Below are 7,658 nucleotides of genomic sequence, written 5' to 3' on the forward strand. Positions count from 1 at the left end.
AAAGCTAAAAAAGAACTTATATTAAATATTATGGGCTTATGTATGTATTTATTTTATTTATAGAGAGAAGGAGAGACAAAAATCTCTTCTATCTACTGATTCACTCCCCAAATTGCTGCAACTGCTGCAGCTAAGCTGATCTAAAGCCAAGGCCAGGAGCCTCCTCTGTGTCTCCCATGTGGGGACAGGATACCAAGGACTTGGACCATCCTCTTCTGATTTCCAAAGCTGTAAATGGAAGAGGAATGGGAAGTTAGGCAGCAGGGATGTGAGCTGATGATCATATGGATTCCTCGCGCTTGCTAGGGAAGAATTAGCGAATTGAATTGAGCCATCCTGCTGGGACGAATATTAAATGTTTAAATGTGTTTCTTTCTATGGTTGTGCATTATACCACTTGACATAATTAGCAGCTTTTTATGTTTTCATTGAGAAGTTAGGTTTATAATGATATTTTTCTGCAACAGAGACAAAAATGTCTATAATCATAGAAAAAATGATTGCTTTTACACAATACTAATAAAATCGTAGGCGATATATCAGTTTTATGGAGGTAGCCACTGAAAATGTGCTAAGCAAGACTTACAGTTTATTTAAATGGTTCTAGTTGGGTTCCTTATGATATGCCTACAATAATGGTTAATGAAAAGACATATGGGCCCGGCACAATGGCTCAGTGGCTAAATCCTCCCCTCGAATGCCCCAGGCTCCCATTTGTGTGCCAATTACTGTCCTGGCTATTCCACTTCCCATTCAACTCCCTGCTTGTGGCCTGGAAAGCAGCAGAGGACAGCACAAAGCCCTGGAATGCTGAACCCACTTGGGAGACCTGCAACAATATCATGGCTCCTGGCTTTGGATCAGCTGAGCTCTGGCTGTTGCGGACATTGTTGGCAGTGAACGAGCAAATGGATAATCATTCTGTTTCTCCTCTCTGTCAATATGCTTTTACAAAAAAAAATAAACTTTTTTTAAGTTTTCCATGAAACAATCCCTACCTTACGTGTTATACAAAAATGAACTCAGAATAACTCAAGAATATAAATCTATGACCTAATACCATCAAACACTAATGGAAAACATTGGAGAAACTGCAAGACATAGAAGTATCAGATAAAGTGTTCTTTGAAAACACCACAGAAACATAACAATGGAAATACAAACAAACTGATTCAAGTTAAGTAACTTCTGCACTGCAGAGGAAACTGTCCACAAATTGAAGAGGTAACTGACAGAAAGGGGAAAATATTTCCAAACTATGCAAATGATTAAGGGCTAATATCCAGGATCTATAAAAAGCTCAGGAAATGCAACAAGAACAAAACAAATAAGAAATTGGCAAAGTAAATGGGGAGGGAATATTTGTAAAGAGTTGATTGAAGGTATAATCAACCATAATATACTGATGATATAAATCACTCTGGGCACCTGCACAGTAGCCTTAGTGGCTAAAGTTCTTCCCTGGTAAGCTCCAGGCGAGATCCCATGGATGCTGGTTCATGTCCCTGTGGCCCCACTTCCCATGCAGCTCCCTGCTTGTGGCCTGGGAGGCCAGTCTGGGACTGTCCAAGGCCTTGAGTCCCTGCACATGCGTGGAAGACCAGGAGGAAGCTCCTGGCTCCTAGCTTCAGATCAGCTCAGCTCTGGCCATTGGGCCACTTGGGGAGTGAATCTTCCTCTCTGTCTCTCCTTCTCTCTGTATATGTAACTTTCCAGTAAAAATAAAATAAAGCTTTGAAAAAATCACTTTAAAAATCCTTGCAGAAGTTTAAAAAATAATTAAATACTCTGGGTTTTAGAAAAATGTGGAAACATTTATTGAAATGAGTCTGATATCGCAGAAAATCTGATGAAGTTTGTGAATATTCATCAATAACTATTATTTACTGTTACTTTAATAAGTTTGAAAAGATTCCAAAAGCATTTACTTTTATGTATGTCATGTATGTAGATAGACAATCTTTTCCAAAAATACATATTTTTGCAATTCATTTCAAATTAAAATGTTCTAATAAAGTTAAAATATCAATGTACACATTAAAGTTTTTTTAAGACTTAATTAGTTTTATTAGAAAGTCAGATCATACAGAAAGGAAGAGAGGCAGAGAGGAAGATCTTACATCCACTCTTTTACTCCTCATGAGACCTCAAAGGCCAGAGCTCGGCTGATCCAAAGCTAGGAGCTTCTTCTGAGTCTCCTACATAGGTTCAGGGTCCCAAGGTCTTGGGCAGTCCTAGACTGCCCTCCCAGGCAACAAGCATGGAGTTGGATGGGAAATGGGCAGCCAGGACAAGAACTGGTGCCCATATGGCATCGCAGTATATACAAGGTAAGGACTTTAGCCCCTAGGGTACCGTTTTGGGTCCCACATTAAAGTTTTTAATATTTATTACTATTGGTATATCTATGTAGTCCATAAAATGAATAATATTTTTTGGTGCACAAGCTAAATCGTTATGAAAATTTGGAGCTGTTTCACATTTTGTGTCAGAATCACACACTATTTTCTAATTCACTGCCTGAGTATTTTAAAAATGTTTGAAGTCTCTCCCAATAGAATTGCTGCATTTCCTAGTAACATGCAAGAAGCAAGTGACTTTTATGCTAGAGACTTCCAAGCATGCACATTAAATTAACAGTAAGTGAATCACTTGTTAATAGAGTGATGATTTGATATTTAGTCTCCAGGATTCCATGATTTTTGTTTCAAAACCTCCATTTGCCATGGTGTGTTCAACAGTCCTAAACTCTTATGCCGTGATTCTCATCCAGTGCTAATCAAGTCCACAGGTATCAAATATTATCAAATAGAGTGGATGTATATCTTTCATGAATGTCTGAAATTTCACTTTCTCCTCTAGGAAAGACTTTGACTCCATTAAAGTATTGTTCTCTCTTACCTGGTTAACAATACACCAACATCGGTCTTGCTAACAGGTCAAATTTTAGTGGTGTTTTGAAGCAGCCAACATTTAATATCACTCACGCAGTTATAATAGTGTGATGATGTTTTGAAATTATGGTTTTAGCTTATTTTTTCATGAATTAACTAAATTTCCCAGGTGCATTATTAGAGCCGGAGTGGAACAACTAGAGCAGAAGATCTGTCAAGTGCTTGGATTTCTGCCACATAGATGGGAGAACTAGACAAAGCTCCTGGCTTTGGGCCGTCCTCGACTGCTATTCCAGGCCATACTCAGGGAGGTGGAAGGGAAATAGAGTAACCAGGACATGAACCAGAGCAAATTTGGGGTTCCGGCACATCCAAAGTGAAGACATTAGCCAGTAGGCTGCTTTGCCAGACCCCAACATACATTCAATTAATTAATTAAAGATTTATTTATTTTTATTGCAGTCAGATATACAGAGAGGAAGATCTTCTGTCTGATGATTCACTCCCCAAGTGACCGCAATGACCAGTGCTGCGCCGATCCGAAGCTAGGAGCCAGGAACTTCTTCCAGGTCTTCCACGTGGGCACATGGGTGTAGCATCCCCAGGCTTTGGGCCATCCTTGATTGCTTTCCCAGGCCACAAGCAGGGAGCTAGATGTGGAGTGGGGCTGCCGGGATTAGAGCCGGTACCCATATGGGATCATGGCGCATTCAAGGTGAGGACTTCAGATGCTAGGCCATCGCACTGGGCCCCCAAACATTTATTTTCAAATAAAAAAATCATTCCTGTAGCATAAATTTAATAAATGTAAAACTGGCTAAGAGCCATGCATTATGTCATTTTTTCTATTTCTTTTTTGTTTTATTCTAAAATATTACTTCAGCCACTTGTTTGGGCATAAAGCTGTTACTCAGTTCTGGGATCCGATTTTATCGTCTAGAAAGGGGATCAGAGTCATCATGAAACTAAATCTTTAATCAAAAATGATGAATTTCTCTTGCAAGTTGAAGCTATGTAGAATGTCATCACAGTATATTATATATCTAATGTGAACAATTTTCTTTGTGTGCATTCGTATAAAAGAGGCCTTTGGATTTTTCTTTAAGATATTGTGAAACAAATTTTAAAATACTTTGAAGTAATGGGAGGATGAAGTTAATGTAGTGGTACTCTGACCATGTTTAAATTGTAATTAAACTTCAAAATATAATTATAAATTTCAGCATAACTCTGTTTTCAAAGTTAATCAAAAGTATTTATGAAATTTCCCACAGCTTATGAGCCACCTTGTGTTTACTTTGTGAACTTGTATAAATAAAATTGTCTTGGGCTCTGTGTGATAGCCTAGCGGCTCAAGTCCTCACCTCACATGCGCCTGGATCCCACGTAGGCAATGTCCTAATACCAGCAGCCCCACTTCCCATCCAGCTCCCTGCCTGTGGCCTGGGACAACAGTAGAGGACGGCCCAAAGCCTTGGACCCTGCACCCACATGGGAGACTCAGAAGGAGCTCTGAGCTCCTGGCTTTGGATTGGCTCTGCTCTGACCGTTGCAGCCACTTGAGGAGTGAATCATCGGACAGAAGATCTCCCTCCCTCTCTCTCCTCCTCTCTGTATATCTGACTTTCCAATAAAAATAAATATAAAAATTTAAAAAATTATCTTTTCTTAAACTGTCTTCCTGACACATCCCCATATTACATACGGTGTCAACTATTGCTGTACTTAGTTAACAATACTTCAAATGAAGCTTAAGGGAGCCTTTTTTCATAAGGGTATGAACATTATGTGATATTGATAAACTGTGTTATTAAATTTATTTTAATTGGTAAGTAAGAATTGTGTACATTTATGCACAATGTGTTGTTTTGAAGTATGTGTCCATTATGGAACGAATACATTGAGCTAATTAATATATCCATCACTTCGCATGCTTATCTTTTTTCTGCAGTGAGAACACATCTGTCAAGGAAAGCGTATGCTGTTGTCAACCACAGACACCAAGTTGTATAACAGATTTTCTGATGCTTTTTTCTGTTTGTGCTATGAATGTGTTCTTTGACCACCATCTCCCCTCCTCCCTTCCTGTATCATTGGCAACCGCCAGTCTATTCCATACTTCCATCGAATATATTTTTGCACACATCACATGTAAATGAGATCAGAAGGTATTTATACTTTTTGCTTGGCTGACTTCAACCAAAAGAAGTCTACCTAGTATTACACAATTAACATTTCAATCAACTTATCAAAAGGAGATTTTTGCATTAGTCAATAAATCTACATTGTGAATGAATTACAAAAGATGACAAATTTGAAGATTGGATCTGGATGCTGGGATTTAAAGGTTCTAGTTCGCTGACAGAAGCTATTCCCTTTATAGAAGAGGAGGACTTAATCTTTTGACAGGAGGGAAATAGTAGCGTTATCACTGTTGTCACCCACTCTTTGATTTGATGAAACAGCTGATATTTGGGGGAAAAAGTATGAAATGAGATAGCTATAATAAAAGTTTTGTAAAATAAAAGTTAGTAGCCTTTTCTTTTTTTATTTTATTAATTTCATTGCATTATGTTACACATTTTTTTTATGCACGGGGATTCCCCCCGCCCTTCCCCAAACCCTCCCTCCTCCTCCCACGGTGGATTGCTTCACCTTGTTGCATTTCCATAGTTCAAATTCAGTTGAGATTCTTTCATTGGAGGTTTTGACCAGTCATAAAGTCCAGCATCTTATTGTCCTGGTAAGTTCAATGGCTTCTTGGTGAGACCATCTCTGGTCTGAAGGTAGAACCAGCAGAGTATTATCCCAATCAGGTAAAAAACCCAACATAATATTTACAACCATTTACGACATTATGGCATTAATTGACATGGTATTGATTAACCAATATGTTACTAGGGAAATGCAGGTTCTCAACCACAACCTGTGACTTCTTCATAGACATTTCAATTTTGGTTTATATTCAACCATGTTCTATATACCTTAAAATGGCTATAGCAAAACTACAAAGACATGTGGGGGGAATCAGGAGCAATCCTAACAACCTCTTAACAGAAGGTCAAACGCATAGAGCAGGGGGGGACCCCAGAGTGGAGCAGGGGGACAGGAGGAGGCTTGTATCCCAACCCTGAAGACTCCCAGAGCCTCACCAAGGACTATTAGTATGAGCACCGAGGACTACATCCCTACTGCCAAGGAGACCACGGGGGAAATGGAGTGCCTTCAGAGGGCAAGAACTCTGAGGTCACCCACCCCCATTTGGATCTACAATGTGGGATGGAAGAAGCCCAATTCCTGCCTTGCAGGATCCACGGTCATCGGAATGACAACCAGGATCCCTGAGCGGTCCGCAGAAACAGAAGAACAGTTAGTAGCCTTTTCAATACCGTTTTAAAAATTCATTTTTTAAAAATTTTGTATATTTTTGTTTTATTTTTTATTTAAGATTTTTTTTATTGAAAGGCAGTTATACAAAGAGAAGGAGAGACAAAGAGGAAGAACTTCTGTCTGCTGATTCACTCCCCATCCACCCACAACGACCAGTGCTGAGCCAATGCAACACCAGGTGCCTGGAGCTTCTTCCAAAGCCTCTTCCTGGTCTCCCACGTGGGTGCAGGAACCCAAGGCTTTGGGCTGTCCTCTACTGCCTTCCCAGGCCACAAGTAGGTTGCTGGATGGGAAGCGGGGCTGCCAGGATTAGAACTGGAGCCCATTTCGAAAGCCAGTGTGTCAGGTGAGAACTTTAGCATGCTAGACCATCGTGCCGGGCCAGTGAAACAATATACTTTCAATTAGGTAATAAAAGTAACACTCATGTAATGTTAACATATTGAATGTAGCATTTAATCACACTCAATTATTTTGCAAGTGTCCATTTCAACATTCTAACAAAGTTTTATATTTATTTAGTGTTCTTTTATCTGACAAACTATGGAACATATGTAATCATGATTGACATTGGAGTACAAATAAAATATTATACCTTGTGTTAAATTCATAACCAAGAATAAAAACAGGACAATTATAAAATCTTGTTGACATGCGTAAAATAAGAGCAATACAGTTTTATTGAGATATAATGGGCATTTAGTAACTACAAGTAATGTCTGCAAGCATTGATGTTCTCCACATAGTGTTCTGCCTTCTTCACATTTAATTTTTTACATTTACGCTGTCACATATGCTCTTTGTGTCAAAGGTAGACATGTGTGCAAAAAAATGAGAATCTGAAGACTATTTCTTGCAGTGCCAGGAAATAATAGTTCTTTTTTCTTTTCTTAGAAATATTTGTGAACAATGAAATGGTCACACTCATTTTGACACTGAAATAGGAATAGCATTCGGGTAGAGGTCACAGCTAAGTAAACTTCAAGTGAAATCCACACACCTCCCACTCCTAAATTAAACTGGGAACCATATTGTGTTTCCAGACTAATTTACAGTGACAAATGTTTCATTTTTGCTAAAGTGATTTTGATTGAAGTTTTCTGAGACTATATCTTGAACTATAAGGGACAACTGATAGTAAACACAGTGAATTTTTTATACCTTTCCAGCCTTACTCATTCCTCCTCTCTGTAATAAATTCCAGCCCACCCATTCACTTTCAACTGAACTCTAGTAAGTTTCTAGTTGTATCAAAGTTTTTGTAATGTGTCCAGTTACTGGCAATTAATTAGCTTTTTGGCTTTCCCGTATTTAATGGCATCCATAACACTATGTCTTGCATTTATTAAGATTTATTAATTTTTACTGAAAAGG

Source organism: Ochotona princeps, chromosome 7, assembly GCF_030435755.1.
Source record: "Ochotona princeps isolate mOchPri1 chromosome 7, mOchPri1.hap1, whole genome shotgun sequence".
Classification (NCBI taxonomy): domain Eukaryota; kingdom Metazoa; phylum Chordata; class Mammalia; order Lagomorpha; family Ochotonidae; genus Ochotona; species Ochotona princeps.